Source organism: Lissotriton helveticus, chromosome 6, assembly GCF_964261635.1.
Source record: "Lissotriton helveticus chromosome 6, aLisHel1.1, whole genome shotgun sequence".
Lineage (NCBI taxonomy): Eukaryota > Metazoa > Chordata > Amphibia > Caudata > Salamandridae > Lissotriton > Lissotriton helveticus.
In genome coordinates, this window is record NC_136067.1 from 525,244,837 (window position 1) to 525,262,580 (window position 17,744).

Sequence of the window (17,744 nt, forward strand, 5' to 3'; positions counted from 1 at the left end):
GCGGAGACGTCTCTTGACCTCCAGAAAGGTTGCACACTGTTTCTGCACTTCCACAGTGAAGTCTGAAAAAATCATAACCCTACTATTTTTGATCTAAAGGCCCTCCCGTAAATGGGCTTGTGCCAGTAAATGGTTGTGATCCCTATAGTGGAGGAGTCTGGCTACTATTGGATGTGGGGGTGACCCCTTCTTAGGAGTGTGATTGGGGACTCTGTGCATCCTCTCCAGGGCTTAAAACAGGGAGAGGCCCTCAGGCGCCACTTCGTTACGGATCCATTCTTCCAGATAGGACACCATATGAGTGCCCTCCATGTATTCAGGAACACCTATAATTTATATGTTGTTCCTGCGGGATCCATTTTCACTGTTCTCTGCCCGTATCTCCGGTGTCTTGACCCTACTCTCCATGATTGACAGTTTCGTCTGCAATAAGGCAACTTCAGGAGGTATGTCTGTCAGTGTCCGCTCAGTGGAGGTGACTATTTCAGCTGGGCACCGGTGGCCATCTTTCAGGAGACTGAGATCTGTGCCTATAGTGTCTAGGCTTCTAGCGCCTCATGGGATGCGGTGATAGCCTGCATAATGTCACAAAGCATCGGTCCGCTCTGAGGATCGCCCTGGGGAGGGCGACTCAGACTCTTCTGTTTCATCATTCTGAGTTGATATCAATGGTGGGTCAGGGACCTCTGGCTCAAGCTTCCTAGATGTTTTCCCCATGTGCCCCAGGCATTGCGCCCTCAGGTCTCCACTCTTTACCTTCTCTCCCCCACTGTCTGGGTTCCAGAGGTAAAGCCGTTTCCCTGTTCTCAGTACCAGTACAGCCTCTTTGTGAACTTATGTAATAAAATTATTTTGTTTCTCAATTTCTTTCGCTCCCAATGCAAAGTGCTGACCCAGTATCAGGGATCATGGAAGGTCTTGATTTAAGAGGATCTCAGTGCCCTCCCAGATGAACCCACTGCCCAGAGCAAGGATCGGGTGCTCAACTCGGGGTCCTCTAGTTAGTACCCCCACTCTTTCTACTGTTCCCAGTTCTTCACAGGCCCATTGTGATCGGGGAGACTGAGTGCTGGTCAGGATCCTTCCTCTTCTGCTCCCTCCTACATGTTCCCAGTCGCAACTAGGGCAGCCAGTCTCCAGGAAACCCACCACTTCAGCTGCTGCCAGAGAGGGTCCCTGAGTGTAGGTCGTACCTGTACCGCTCTGCCGCCGCAGCTTGAGATCCAGCTCACCGGGCCTCTGCTCACCTTCAGGCCAGGGGTTCAGTAGGCGGTCTCCTTTAGGGTGGGCCAAGCATCTTGTCCTCAGCAGTTTCCCCTGCACATCCAGACCATCAAGCGGGGCCTCCGTGACAGTCCGGCTTCCTATGATTTCCACAAGTGCCGCTCCCCAGATGTTCACTGTAGATCTTCTCGTCAATCCGGATACCTCAGCCCAAGTCTGCGGTGCCCTCACGTTGTGTGCATGGTTGCTGTGTTCTTGTGTATATAGCACCCATGTTCTCGGCGCGGACCTTTCATTTTGATGCTATTCTAGAGTCTTAGGTCCATGCCATGCTCTCATGGTCAGTGGAGGTTGGTTACTGAAGGAACTGGATGCCTCTTGGTGGTGCTGTATTTTACTCTAATAAACTACTTCCTTTCTCTACTTTTCCTACGTGGAATACTTTTAGTGACTGAGGATCAAAGGAGCAGCATCGCCATATAGACCCTGCATGTGCAACTCTTTGTTGGATTAGATTTTCTCTGTGTGCTCTTTCTACCATTTGAAGGATTCTCGGGTTGGTTTTCCTCTCCAGAGAGTTTCAATGTTTTGAAAGACTTATTTCGAAAGACTTTGTTTGGCTTTTTTTTCTTTCTTTTTTCTCACTTCTTATGTTGCTGCTTACGCCGCATCTTTTGAAACCTACTCACCCTTGAAGATTTGAGCTTTCGGCATTCCAGTAGATGCTTTGCTCTGAAAATTCTGAGCTATGACGTCCAGCAAGTTCTTTTTGCTGATCATTTGCTTCTCCTATGTCAGAACGTATCTTGTTTGCCTTCTCCTTCCGTTCTACTCGTTGCTCTATGTCAGCGAACGTGAGGCATTGTTGGCATTCCTTCTTCTCTTCTCGACTCGATGGTGTGATGCACTACGTTTTCACATGTTACATACCACCATCTTTTGTCAAGGGTCTCCTAGCAACCGCTTGACTGCCAGACGACAACGAATTCCTCTATCGAGTGAAAACTCGTATGCTGCACTCTGCTGTTGATTTACCGATTACCTGCTGGGCATGCGAGCTCTCTGCTGTTTATTTACCAATTAATTGCTGGGAATGCAAGTTCACTTTCCGGATCATTGGTAATCTGTTCAATTACTTAAAAGTTTCCTGTACATCTTTCTTGTTATCTTACTACAAGTTTGTACTTTGGGTTTCTTAATTTGGAAGTCGTGTGGACTCTCTACTTTATTCAACACTAAAGGGTGAAGTTTGGATGCTGTTTTTACTTGCTGTTCAGCGAACAATTCCCTTTTTATGACATTTAATTTTCTGAATCAAAATGTCCATGCAACATTGTAACTTAGCTCCTCCTCAGTGTTTCTGGCCTTCTGGTACTTCTCCTCGTATGAAGTGGCAGGACTGGAAAGCATACTTTCTCAATTATATTGAAACTCTCGATGTGGAAGGAAAAATGTCTGCTGCTCATAAGAAAGGAATATTTTTGCACTCAGTAGGCCCTGAAGAGTTCAAAGCTTATAATCAAATGACAATAGTTGGTGGGGGAGTGATCACAATGTTTTACAGCTACAATTAATGATTTTGATAGTTATTTTTCCATTAAGGTATACATTGGTATTACAAGGTACAAATTCTTCCAGCGTAAACAAAATGCTGAGGAGTCAGTTGACACTTACGTTTCTGCTTTAAGAACCCTTTCCCTTGATTGTCAATTCGGGAGTTTGCAAGAAGATTTTATTAGGGACCAAGTAGTAGTTATGCATGTTACAGATCCCGCTATCCAAGATAGATTATGGGTTAATGGTGACGCCAAACTGGAAGATGTCTTAGCTATTGTGAGAACAGCAGAAACGTCGTATAGAAGTGCCAAAGTAGTTAAGGTGGAAGACAGTGATGAAACAAACAGTGCTGTAGCCAAAGTTGGAAATTCTAGAGGAAATTCTAATTTAAAAAATAAGGTAATTCGAAATAGCTCAATACTGTTCCTGACAGGGAAACATTTAGGTGCCATAGGTGTGACAGCAAACTACATTTGGCCGACAACAAAAATTGTCCCGCCATTAAACAGAAATGTGCTGTTTGTGGTGTTTTTGGACACTTTGCCAAGGTATGCAGAAAGGATGTATGATGTTACAACACAGGCTATTACAACGCCTGCCTTTACAACGCGGTTTTTACATCACAATCCATTACAACGCATAGTGCTTTTGGGTGTTGGATAGTGAATAGTTTAATTTACTATTCCAACTCCAGTCCCCGTGGACACTAGGGAAGGTGTTGGATAGTAAATTAAACTTATTCCCTATCCTAGAGCGCCCCCCAGCGCAATGCGTTGTAATGGTTTGCGTTGTAATGACCGCGTTGTAATGGTAGTGCATTGTAAAAGTTTCGTTGTAAAGGTTGTTTACCATGCAGAAAGGCTAAAAGTGGTAAAGTTAAGTGTGTTGAGGAGAGTGAGTCAGAAGAAGGTGATAGTGACAACAGAGATACAGACTTTGAAAGGTCGTACTCACTAAATATTAGAGACTCTTTTCATGTTATCTTGAACATTGACAATGCAGTAGTTAGAAAGAAACCGATTTGCAACATGACAATAGGGGGAGTCGAGATACAAATTTACGCTGATTCTGGATCTCCATATTCTATAGTGAATGAAAACATTTGGAAATCCAAATTTGTAAACAAACTTGGATTTAACTTAGATTGCCCTGACATTAATCCAGAAGGGTATTCAGGAGAGAGAATAGAAATAAATGGGTCTTGTTAACTTGTTTTCAGTTTCAAGGACCGTGAATGTATGGCAAGATTATTTGTGTCCAAACAGGGACCATCTGTTTTAGGCTGGTTCAAGCAAGGAAGCCTCGACATTATCCTTAACCCTAACAATCCCGTCATGGTTGTTGGAGAGTCTGAGAAATATGGTAAAAATCTACTGAACAAATTTTCTGATGTTTTTAGGGATAATATTGGAGAAGTAACCAATTTCAAACACAAGATCATTTTGAAAGACAATGCCTGTCCCAAATTTTGTAAGGCAATGAATATTCCCATAATGGTAAGGAACGAGGTTGAAAAAGAACTACATAAATTAGTTGAGAGCAATATTTTTGGGAAGATTGAACTTTCGGAATGGGTGTCTCCCATTGACGTTGCGGGACGTGCTAATGGTAACATTAGATTATGCATTGATTTGCGCCATCTCAACAGTAAAATTCTCATCGACCATACCCCGTATTTCTGAGATGTTGGCACTGGTAGGTAAAAAAAAAAATAATTCTTGTATTGATCTTTCTGCTGCCTACCATCAAATCGTCCTGGATGACAGTTGTAAAAAATACACCACAATTATTACACCATTTGGGTGTTTTCAATTTAAGAGAATAACCTTTGGCTTTGCGTCAGCGTCAGCTGTTTCTCAGCACATCATGCAAAATATTTTGGGGATTGTAAAAATGCAGTGTGTTTTTAAGACGATATTCTGGTGTTCGCTAATAACAAATTTGATCATGACCACGCTTTAGAAGTGGCCCTTGGAAGATTTTCTGCTAATGTTTTAACTGTTAGACATGCAAAATGTAATTTAGTATTACTTCAGTGACTTATCTAGGTCATGTACTTTGTGAAGATGGCATCAAACCCAAACCTGATCTTGTTGAAGCTTTTCAGTTAGCACTCAAAAGACGATGTAAGGTCATTCCTGGGTTTAACTGAGTTCTACTCTAAATGCGTTCCCAATGTTTCTATCAGAGTATTTGACAATAGGCAGTTGTTAAAGAACAAAAGTAAATTTGCATGGAGCCTTGAGTGTGAAAAAGAGTTCAAGGATGTAGAAATCTGCCATTGAAAATGCCACTGCTCTTATTAGTTTAGACCCTCAGTTCTCCCGTGTCATAACCACTGATGCGAGTTCAAAAGGTTTGGGAGCTGTACTTACACAAAACCTGGAGAAGGGTAGTGAAAACATTATTGCTTATGCCTTGAGAAATCTAACCCTTTCTGAAGAGAAGTACTCAACCATTGAAAGAGAAACTCTCGCCTTTGTGTGGGCTTTGGAGCATTTTAGAGTGTTTGTATGGGGGCAAAGAATGTGAAATCAGGAGTGAGCATAAACCTTTAGTACATTTACTCACTACTGATGGTATGATGAATGCTTCTGCAAGATTAGCCAGAATGTCCATGAGGTTGCAGGATTTCATCTACAAAATGGCATATGTGCCTAGCAAGGACAACGTTACTGCTCACACTTTGTCCAGACTCCCTTTACCTCTTAAGGAGAATGTTCATAATCCATGGGATCATTTTCAAAGCTCATTAGTACACAATGAAGGTCCTTTGCTCATTAAGAATGAAAACTGTCCTACTGAGTATTTAAAAGACCAGGTGTTACAAAAAGTTCAAAAATGTATTCTGGAAGGCTGGCCTTCCAAGAAAGATCTTACCTCTGACCTTAAGAACTTTTGGGAGGTGAGAAATTAATTATCTTTTGGAGATGGTACCATTTAGAGGGGAGAGAAAGCTGTCCATCCCACTTGTTTGAGACACATCATTGTCCTTCACGGACATGAGGGCCATAATGGCATTGTAAGAACCAAACAATCGGTTAAAAAGTCATTTTGGTGGCGTGGGTTAGACATCTTTTTGGAACGCATCATTAGAGAGTGTGTCACCTGTGTTAAAGCTGACAAGTCCTTGAGAACACTTAAATCCAATATGGGTAAACACTGCGTTCCCAATGGGCCCTGGGAGACCATTGCCATGGATATTATGGGTTTCATTAGTCCCAAGATCAAATTCATTGTGGCAACTATAGATGTATTCTCAAAATGACATATCATAAAAGTTGTTGAGAGAGTAAATACTGATACTGTGTTGTTGCGCCTTGATGAAGCTTTCACCGAGGAATGTTTACCCATACAGATTATTACTGACAACGGGGTGCAGTTTATTTCCAATAAGGCTAAGGATTACTTCCAAAAGGTTGGTGTCATACATTGCACTACTTCTTTATATAACCCTAGTGGCAATGGGATAATTGAGAGATTTACCAGGGTGCTTAAGGGCACCATACAAATCGCTGGAGTTTAGGATGATAACTGGGAAATTTCAAGTCTTTAAAACTATGTGGAAGTATAGGACTACCCCATATGATATGACTGATTGTTCTCCGTTCGAAATCATGAGGGGCAGATTACAGAGAACCAAAAGTAGTCCATCTTGGTTGGTAACTTCTACCAAGAGCCACGTTGATTTTGAATTGGTTAATAAAAGAATTGAAAGAACTCACATTATCAATAAACACATGTTTGATGTGAGTGAAGGTTCCAGGAAGGATCCTACTGTGCAGGTCGGTATGCTTGTCAAAGTTAAGAAAAACCTTGGAGAGTATCTAAAGGTGAAAGTCAATTTATGGGACCGTTTACTGTAAAGGATATTTTAAAAAACTCAGCGAGACTCCCTAATGGTAAAGTATGTAATCTTAGTAGGATTGCTGTGCTCAAGGGGTATAGGAAATTATATATTGAGAAACACATTGTACCCAAGCACTATTTTGACACTGAGGACATTGCGGGAAATAGTACCATGGAAATTTGTAGCTATCAACATTGGAATAAACAGAGTACAGGGATTGTCCGTTTCCCTGTTCCTATGGCTTCTAGTGATCTCAATATTACTCTTGGAAAATATATTGTTTCTGTCCCTCATCTACCTGAAAAGAAACGCATGTGCAAAAAACCTGTTTGGCTTTCTGATTTTGTTACTCGCATTAGAGATACGTTGTACATATGATTCCTTTTTAATGTGTTAAGTGTTTCCCATATTACTCTTGTACACCTTTTTTTAAATTTTTATATTTTGTTCTTGTTTGATTTTTTTCTTTTCATTTGAAGGGGGAAGATGTGTTGTGTACATGGTTGCTGTGTTCTTGTGTACATAGCAACCACGTTCTCAGCATGGACCTTTCATTCTGATGCTATTCTAGAGTCTTAGCTCCGTGCCGTGCTCTCAGGGTCAGTTAGAGGTTGGTTAGTGAAGGAACTGGATGCCTCTTGGTGGTGCTGTCTTTTACTCCAATAAACTTCTTCCTTCCTCTACTTTGCCGACGTGGAATACTTAACATCTCAGATTGTCTCCGGTGTTGCACTACGCAACCCAGCAGACACTGTAGTTTCCCCGCAGGTGATAGTGTTTGGTAGTACATGTGCTAAGCAGCAAAGCTCAGGCTTTGCCCTATTTCTGTCACACCTTCCGAGTCCTGCTCTCCACAGCCAGTAGTCTGTTGTTTGGTGGCCCGCTCCTTGGAGTATTGCTGGATCCACCCCGGTCCAAGTGCCACCGGACTAGCTGCACTGTGTCCACCCCTCAACCAGGAGGCCACCATTTTGGGTGTTTCAGTTCCAGGTAAGTCTTGCCTCCCTCTCTCCTGCAACAGAGGACCCCACATCACTCCTTCACAGCAATGCAGGAATCCCTCAGCCGTAAGAGCACAGTCAGACCTCATTGGTAGCTGGTAGTCTCAGCTCTGCGGCCCCCTCCTATCTCCAGGTCCCTGAGCGGGTGCCTCTCCTATAGTCAACTGCTGGCTGCTTCCCCCGCTCTGCTTACTATGAATCTTCGCTAGACTGGGTGGCCCCTTGGAAGCCTCCGGCGGGCTCAGCTGAGGTCTCCAATGGGGGCTGGGACCTCACTTTTCAGTGTTGTGCCCACAGAGAGTTCACAGTACCTTGCAGACTGGCCTAGTATCTCTGCAGTCCAGTCCTCCACCTTTACAACAGCAGTATCTCTTTTTCCGGGCCGATGTAGGCCCCAGGCTGGGCAGCCAGTCTGCGAGGTCGTTTTCAGCACAGGGGGTGTCGGTGGGCTCACCTTAAGATCTTGCTTTTGCCTAGGTCATTCATCTCTGGGTTCAGGTGGCCAATATTTTGGGTGCTGCAGCTTGAGGCATTCCTCTCTCAGCTGTGACCTGCTCCAGGTCTGGTCTCGGGTCTCCGCCATCCACCACAGGGGTAATAGGTGCACCCCAGTCCTTCCGTGCTCTTCATGGGACCTCAGGTTGCCAGGATGATAGCTGATGGGGGATCGCAGGTGCTAGCTCCGTGATTTGCATCCAACTCCATTGGCGGCTAGCCACGCCCCCAGCTTATGACCTCACATATCACATCACTTAGGATTTTTTAGTACACAGCTACACAAACACACAGGAAACACAGGGGGGTTGGCTACAGGAACGTTATGGTTTCTACAAATATGATAGATCCAAGGCTTGTAAGGCTAGCAGCAACAAAAAAAAGAGTATCTCCCAAGTGGCAGATAGCACAGCATTAATAAATACATTGCATGTGGAAGTGATTATGTTGTGTATATGTTGCCTTTTCCATGTGGGTAACAATATGTGTGCAGTACCATCTGTCAAGTGAAGAATAGAGTTTTGGAACACTATAGAGCCAGTAAGAACATGGATGTGAGTTACCTGGGGGCAAGGCACTGGGTAAGAATACATAAGCAGAACGCTGATCTTTTGTCTTATTTTGTCATTGACAGGGTCATGAAGAGTGCACGAGGAGGAGACAGGGAAAAGGGAATCAGGGTGTTGGAGTCAGAGTACATTGTTCTGCTTGGGAGTAAGTCCCCGTGGTGTCTAAATGAGGATGAAGAACTGCTTGTCCATATCGGTTGATATGGGTTCCCATTTTGACTCAAGAAGACCTCATGATGCTCTTGATACCTGGCACTTGATATCCTTTAGCTAATCATGTATCTTGCTTCCTATTAAGGTGACATCAATTTATTTTTTTGGTAATAGTGACAAAATATTTAATAATACACAGTGTGTATTTTTTAAGCAGGTGTTACATATGACAGACAAGTTCATTTGAGTCTTTCGGGCAGTGGCCGAGATACAGGATAGAGTGCAGTAGCATTAGCATATGCTAGTGCTTTTTAGGATAATGTATTTGTTAATCTCAGTACCTGCCCCTTTTATTACCTACAATTTAGTGTTGTTTCTTTTGAGGTGAACTTAGGAAGCCACTTGGCTCAATACTGGTTTCTCACTTGATTTGAAATTAGACAAAGGAGATTCAGCATGCTAGGTTTAAATATATATATATATATATATATATATATTCCTGGCGAAAGTGTTTTCATAAACATTTCTGAGACTAAAAGATATGCACCAAGCTCCTGCATAAGTTAAATTACGTTTCTTTCTATACTACTATTGAGCCCCACTATTTCTAGCATATGTCATCTGAGTGGCTGTGTGACTGTATCAGTATGTGAGTGGATGTCTGGGTGGCTGTATGGGTATGTGAGTGCGTATGAGTCTGTGAGTGAGTGTGTGAGTAGATATATGGGTGTGTGAGTAGGTTAGTGTGTAGCTGTATGGGTCTGTGAGTGATTGTCAGAGAGGATGTATGGGTCAGTGAGTGAGTGTATGAGTGAATGTATGGGTCGGTAGGTGGGTGTGTGAGTGGCTGTATGGGTCAGTGAGTTGTTATGTGAGTGGTTTTGTTGGTCTGTGAGTGGGTGTGTGATAAGCATGGGCTGAAAATTTGTTCCGCTCGCGGAATTTGCGGATTCTCCGCAAATCTCGTGAAATCGTGGTAAAATCCGCGAATCAGCGGGGACGAATTTTCAGCCAAGCACTTACAGGGTTACAGCAGCAGGTGCAAAAGTTGAAGCTAATTTTTTGTAACCTTTTACAAAAGGGTTACAAAGAAATTAACTTCAACTTGGGCACCTGCTGCTGTAAGCCTGTAAGTGCTTCCTGGCGACTCTTTGCCTACTTGCAACTATTCTCTGACCCTGCTCTGACCCTTGAAGCAGGGTCAGAGAATAGTTACAAGTATGCAATGAGGCGTCTGTCACGAAAATTAAACCTCAACAGGAAGCACTGACAGATATAAAAACAAGCATTTGCAATGCAATAGGTCTTGCATTAGGAAAGTTTGAGCTATTGGTCTTGCAAATGACATTTTTTTTATTTATGTGTTGGTTTTGAAAATAGCTAAATTAATAGCTTTGTCATTTACAATGCCAATAGTTATAACTTTCGCAAATGTGACACCTATAGCATTTGTAATGCAACATGCTTAGTATTTACGTGACTTAGCTGTATTGACTTTACAAATTACAATGGCTTTTAACTTTTTTTAAATAATTAATACTTAAATAAAAGTGATTTTAATTTATAATGGCACTAGCTTAAACTTTTGTAAATAACTTTTCTGAAGATTATGTTCAGTGTATTTTATTGTGACGAAAATCCAAGGACAGAAGTGAAATATTAACATCTTTTTGTGACATTTGTAATAAAGTTTGAAACATTGAGAGAACATATTTGAACCAGTTGTTGTCGAATGGTTGCGCAGATTGATGCTGGGGTGGCGCTGAGTGGTGCTGGGGTGGTGCTGAGTGGTGCTGTGGTGATGCTGAGTGGTGCTGTGGTGGTGCTAAGTGATACTGGGATGGTGCTGAGTGATGCTGGGGTGGTGCTGAGTGGTGCTGTGGTGGTGCTGAGTGATGCTGTGGTGGTGCTGAGTGATGCTCTGGTGGTGCTGTGGCGGTGCTGAGTGAAAATGTGGTTGTGCTGAGTGATGCTGTGGTGGTGCTGAGTGATGCTGTGGTGGCGCTGAGTGGTGCTGTGGTGGTGCTGATTGGTGCTGTGTTGGTGGTGAGTGATGCTGGGGTGGTGCTGAGTGATGCTGTGGTTGTGCTGAGTGGTGCAGTGGTGGTGCTGAGTGATAATGTGGTGGCGCTGAGTGATGCTGTGGTGGTGCTGAGTGATGCTGTGGTGGCGCTGAGTGATGCTGTGGTGGCGCTGAGTGATGCTGTGGTGGTACAAAAGGGGGTGGTGATGGACGGAGCATCTGAATCAATCAAACACTCACACCCAGTCAAAAGATCTGGGTTTAATCCATCACCGTTCTTTAGCCCACTCTGCCACCCCAGTTCAGACATGGCTATATGCAAATCAGTCTGACCCTGTGCCTCATGGGAATAGTCCAGCCCGAACTGCCAAGCCATGTCTTCCCTGGACCGAAAACAAACTTCCGGGGACCGGTTTCTGGCATTCCAGCCCTCTTCAGCCCGGCTTGCTTGAATCCAGTGGCAAAGTGAGCAAGGGACTCACGTCTGAGCATACCCTGCCACACTAATGGCGGCCAAAAGCGGTACAAAAGGGGGTGGTGATGGACGGAGCATCTGAATCAATCAAACACTCACACCCAGTCAAAAGATCTGGGTTTAATCCATCACCGTTCTTTAGCCCACTCTGCCACCCCAGTTCAGACATGGCTATATGCAAATCAGTCTGACCCTGTGCCTCATAGGAACAGTCCAGCCCGAACTGACAAGCCATGTCTTCCCTGGACCGGAAACAAGCTTCCGGGGACCAGTTTCTGGCATTCCAGCCGTCTTTAGCCCGGCTTGCTTGAATCCAGTGGCAAAGTGAGCAAGGGACTCACATCTGAGCATACCCTGCCACACTTATGGCGGCCAAAAGCGGGACAAAAGGGGGTGGTGATGGACGGAGCATCTGAATCAATCAAACACTCACACCCAGTCAAAAGATCTGGGTTTAATCCATCACCGTTCTTTAGCCCACTCTGCCACCCCAGTTCAGACATGGCTATATGCAAATCAGTCTGACCCTGTGCCTCATGGGAACAGTCCAGCCCGAACTGACAAGCCATGTCTTCCCTGGACCGGAAACAAGCTTCCGGGGACCAGTTTCTGGCATTCCAGCCGTCTTTAGCCCGGCTTGCTTGAATCCAGTGGCAAAGTGAGCAAGGGACTCACGTCTGAGCATACCCTGCCACACTTATGGCGGCCAAAAGCGGGACAAAAGGGGGTGGTGATGGACAGAGCATCTGAATCAATCAAACACTCACACCCAGTCAAAAGATCCGGGTTTAATCCATCACCGTTCTTTAGCCCACTCTGCCACCCCATTTCAGACATGGCTATATGCAAATCAGTCTGACCCTGAGCCTCATGGTAACAGTCCAGCCCCAACTGCCAAGCCATGTCTTCCCTGGACCGGAAACAAACTTCAGGGGACCGGTTTCTGGCATTCCAGCCGTCTTCAGCCCGGCTTGCTTGAATCCAGTGGCAAAGTGAGCAAGGGACTCACGTCTGAGCATACCCTACCACACTTATGGCGGCCAAAAGCAGTACAAAAGGGGGTGGTGATGGACGGAGCATCTGAATCAATCAAACACTCACACCCAGTCAAAAGATCTGGGTTTAATACATCAGCGTTCTTTAGCCCACTCTGCCACCCCAGTTCAGACATAGCTATATGCAAATAAGTCTGACCCTGTGCCTCATGGGAACAGTCCAGCCCCAACTGCCAAGCCATGTCTTCCCTGGACCGGAAACAAGCTTCCGGGGACCGGTTTCTGGCATTCCAGCCGTCTTCAGCCCGGCTTGCTTGAATCCAGTGGCAAAGTGAGCAAGGGACTCACGTCTGAGCATACCCTGCCACACTTATGGCGGCCAAAAGCGGTACAAAAGGGGGTGGTGATGGACGGAGCATCTGAATCAATCAAACACTCACACCCAGTCAAAAGATCTGGGTTTAATCCATCACCGTTCTTTAGCCCACTCTGCCACCCCAGTTCAGATATGGCTATATGCAAATCAGTCTGACCCTGTGCCTCATGGGAACAGTCCAGCCCGAACTGACAAGCCATGTCTTCCCTGGACCGGAAATAAGCTTCCGGGGACCAGTTTCTGGCATTCCAGCCGTCTTCAGCCCGGCTTGCTTGAATCCAGTGGCAAAGTGAGCAAGGGACTCACGTCTGAGCATACCATGCCACACTTATCGCGGCCAAAAGCGGTACAAAAGGGGGTGGTGGTGGACGGAGCATCTGAATCAATCAAACACTCACACCCAGTCAAAAGATCTGGGTTTAATCCATCACCGTTCTTTAGCCCACTCTGCGACCCCAGTTCTGACATGGCTATATAATATGCAAATCAGTCTGACCCTGTCCCTCATGGTAACAGTCCAGCCCGAACTGCCAAGCCATGTCTTCCCTGGACCGGAAACAAACTTCCGGGGACCGGTTTCTGGCATTCCAGCCGTCTTCAGCCTGGCTTGCTTTATTTCAGTGGCAAAGTGAGCAAGGGACTCACGTCTGAGCATACCCTGCCACACTTATGGCGGACAAAAGCGGTACAAAAGGGGGTGGTGATGGATGGAGCATCTGAATCAATCAAATACTCACACCCAGTCAAAAGATCTGGGTTTAATACATCACTGTTCTTTAGCCCACTCTGCCACCCCAGTTCAGACATAGCTATATGCAAATCAGTCTGACCCTGTGCCTCATGGGAACAGTCCAGCCCGAACTGCCAAGCCATGTCTTCCCTGGACCGGAAACAAACTTCCGGGGACCGGTTTCTGGCATTCCAGCCGTCTTCAGCCCGGCTTGCTTGAATCCAGTGGCAAAGTGAGCAAGGGACTCACGTCTGAGCATACCCTGCACACTTATGGCGGCCAAAAGCGGTACAAAAGGGGGTGGGGATGGACGGAGCATCTGAATCAATCAAACACTCACACCCAGTCAAAAGATCTGGGTTTAATACATCACTGTTCTTTAGCCCACTCTGCCACCCCAGTTCAGACATAGCTATATGCAAATCAGTCTGACCCTGTGCCTCATGGGAACAGTCCAGCCCGAACTGCCAAGCCATGTCTTCCCTGGACCGGAAACAAGCTTCCGGGGACCGGTTTCTGGCATTCCAGCCGTCTTCAGCCCGGCTTGCTTGAATCCAGTGGCAAACTGAGCAAGGGACTCACGTCTGAGCATACCCTGCCACACTTATGGCGGCCAAAAGCGGTACAAAAGGGGGTGGTGATGGACGGAGCATCTGAATCAATCAAGCACTCACACCCAGTCAAAAGATCTGGGTTTAATCCATCACCGTTCTTTAGCCCACTCTGCCACCCCAGTTCAGACATGGCTATATGCAAATCAGTCTGACCCTGTGCCTCATGGGAACAGTCCAGCCCGAACTGACAAGCCATGTCTTCCCTGGACCGGAAACAAGCTTCCGGGGACCAGTTTCTGGCATTCCAGCCGTCTTCAGCCCGGCTTGCTTGATTCCAGTGGCAAAGTGAGCAAGGGACTCATGTCTGAGCATACCCTGCCACACTTATGGCGGCCAAAAGCGGTACAAAAGGTGGTGGTGATGGACGGAGCATCTGAATCAATCAAACACTCACACCCAGTCAAAAGATCTGGGTTTAATCTATCACCGTTCTTTAGCCCACTCTGCCACCCCAGTTCAGACATGGCTATATGCAAATCAGTCTGACCCTGTGCCTCATGGGAACAGTCCAGCCCGAACTATCAAGCCATGTCTTCCCTGGACCTGAAACAAGCTTCCGGGAACCGGTTTCTGGCATTCCAGCCGTCTTCAGGCCGTGATGCTATGGTGGCGCTGAGTGGTGCTGTGGTGGTGCTGAGTGGTGCTGTGGTGGTGCTGAGTGATGCTGTGGTGGCGCTGAGTGGTGCTTGTGGTAGTGCTGAGTGATGCTGTGGTGGTGCTGAGTGGTGCTGTGGTGGTGCTGAGTGATAATGTGGTGGTGCTGAGTGATGCTGTATTGGTGCTGAGTGATGCTGTGGTGGCACTGAGTGGTGCTGTGGTGGTGCTGAGTGGTGCTGTGGTGGTGCTTAGTGATGCTGTGATGGTGCTGAGTGATGCTGTTGTGGTGCTGAGTGGTGCTGTGGTGGTGCTGAGTGATAATGTGGTGGTGCTGAGTGATAATGTGGTGGTGCTGAGTGATGCTGGGGTAGCGCTGAGTGATGATGTGGTGATGCAGAGGGCAGAAGGGCACAAAAAGCAGTCTAACAAAGGGCAGAAGGGCAGAAAAACAAGGGAAAAACGAGTCTAACAGAGGGCAGAAGGGCACAAAAAAACAGTCTAACAGAGGACAGAAGGGCAGAAAAACAAGGGAAAAACTAGTCTAACAGAGGGCAGTTGGGCACAAAAAACGAGTCTAACGGGGCAGAAAGGCACAAAAACGAGTCTAACAGAGGGCAGAAGGGCACAAAAAACGAGTCTAACAGAGGACAGAAGGGCACAAAACCAAGGGAATAACAGAGGGCAGAAGGGCACAAAAACGAGTCTAACAGAGGGCAGAAGGGCACAAAAACAAGGGGAAAATGAGTCTAACAGAGGGCACAAGGGCACAAAAAACTAGCCTAACAGGGGGCAGAAGGGCAGAAAAACAAGGGAAAAACCAGTCTAACAGAGGGCAGAAGGGCAGAAAAAAAAGGGAAAAACGAGTCTAACAGAGGGCAGAAGGGCACAAAAAACGAGTCTAACAAGGGGCAGAATGAATCCCGCCCTGCGTGTTTGTCCACGAAGATGCCACCTTTTTGTGCAATACCTCTACTCAACTGGAGTACTTTCTAATGTCTAATCAGTAAGAGCTCCCTCGTTGGCTAAATGTATAGGGGCAGATTTACAATAACTGGCGCATCCCCAGGGATGCGCCAGTTATTGTGCGCCGCAGCTCCGCCACCCATGGTGCGCCGCATTTACAATACGGCGCAAAAGCAGTGCATTGCTGGAGCTGTGTCGCGCTCGCGACGCAGCTCCAGCAATGCTCGGGCGGCCCTATCTCCCCAATGCTGCATCAAGCCATGCGCCTGCTTCAAGCAGGCGCAGGGTTTTGACGCAGCATTGGCCTAAAAGTGACTGAGTGAAATCTTGTAGATTTCACTCAGCCACTTTTCTGAGGCGTTCCTTCGCAGGAACGCCCTCCCCTACGCGGAACGCCTCCTGATGGCGCAGGGCTTTACAACGTGACGCATCTCTCAGATGCGTCACGTTGTTAATACCCAGCACCATGGCGCATCTTTTGTGCTGCCGCTGCGTCACAAAAGGTCTCGGTAGAGGGTGGCAGTGGTGAACCAGAGGGTGGCAGTGATGAACCAGAGGGTGACAGTGATGAACCAGAGGGTGGCAGGGTTGAACCAGAGGGTGGCAGGGGTGAACCAGAGGGTGGCAGGGGTGAACCAGAGGGTGGCAGTGATGAACCAGATGGTGGCAGGGGTGAACCAGAGGGTGGAAGTGGTGAACCAGAGGGTGGCATGGGTGAACCAGAGGGTGGCAGTGGTGAACTAGAGAGTGGCAGTGGTGAACCAGAGGGTGGCAGTGCTGAACCAGAGGGTGACAGTGGTTAACCAGAGGGTGGCAGTGGTAAACCAGAGGTGCTGTAATGAACCAGAGGGTGGCAGTCGTGAACCAGAGGGTGGTAGTGGTGAACCAGAGGGTGACAGTGCTGAACCAGAGGGTGGCAGGGGTGAACCAGAGGGTGCTGTGATGAATCAGAAGGTGGCAGTGGTGAACCAGAGGGTGGGAGGGGTGAACCAGAGGGTGGCAGTGGTGAACCAGAGGGTGACAGTGGTGAACCAGAGGGTGGCAGTGGTGAACCAGAGGTGCTGTGATGAACCAGAGGGTGGCAATCGTGAACCAGAGGGTGGCAGTGGTGAACCAGAGGGTGACAGTGCTGAACCAGAGGGTGGCAGGGGTGAACCAGAGAGTGGCTGTGCTGAACCAGAGGGTGGCAGTGGTGAACCAGAGGGTGGCAGGGGTGAACCAGAGGGTGGCAGTGGTGAACCAGAGGGTGGCAGTGATGAACCAGAGGGTGGCAGTGGTGAACCAGAGGGTGCTGTGCCCATACACGACCGCATGGGTAACTTCGCCTTGCAAGCGGCCCGCGAACACGCAAAAAGCCCTGCGAACACGCAAAAAACCCTGCGAACATGAAAAAAAACCCGCGAATACGCAAAAACCCAAAAATCTGCAATTTTGCACGAATTCGCGGATTTTGCGGATTGCATAATAGTTATTTAATAAGTTATCTATATGGTTCCAGCTCAGGAGTAGACCAAAGCATGTGCCAGTAGAGCAACGGTGTCATTTTGGCATGCAGTTGGATGGGAAATAGTCCCATATCTAGCGCTAAAGGCAGCAAGGGCATACTTGTGGGGAGATTAGTGAAACTCCTTAGGAATCTCTTTTCTGCTTATGTCAGCTCCTTTATGTCCCCGAACCCCCAAAGTCCTGCCAAATAAAGTACTGAGCTTTAGCTTTTACCCCCTAAATCTCAATAGCTAGAAGCCAATTTTTTTATTTACATATGCTTGCTATTTTAAGGATCTCTTCTGCTTCTAGTCTCAGCCTAAGCGATTTTTACCCACTTCATGATTCCGGCTCAAATAATGTGACATGCAGTTGGTCGAGAGACACGCTGCCCACAGAAATGTTCACCCAACTTGACTTATATGGGTTTAGGGCCATAAATTATTTTTTTCCTATATTGAGTTCCAGGCCACAATCTGACCAACATATCAAGAAGTGGTTTAAAATGGCGTGGAGGCCTGGAGGGGTTTTAGCTATAAGTAACGTGTCACCGGCGAAAAGGAGAGTGGGTATCTTACCTGAGCCTATCTTGAGAGTATCATTGTTTGGAAAGTCGAGTACCTGTGCCAGATCGTTA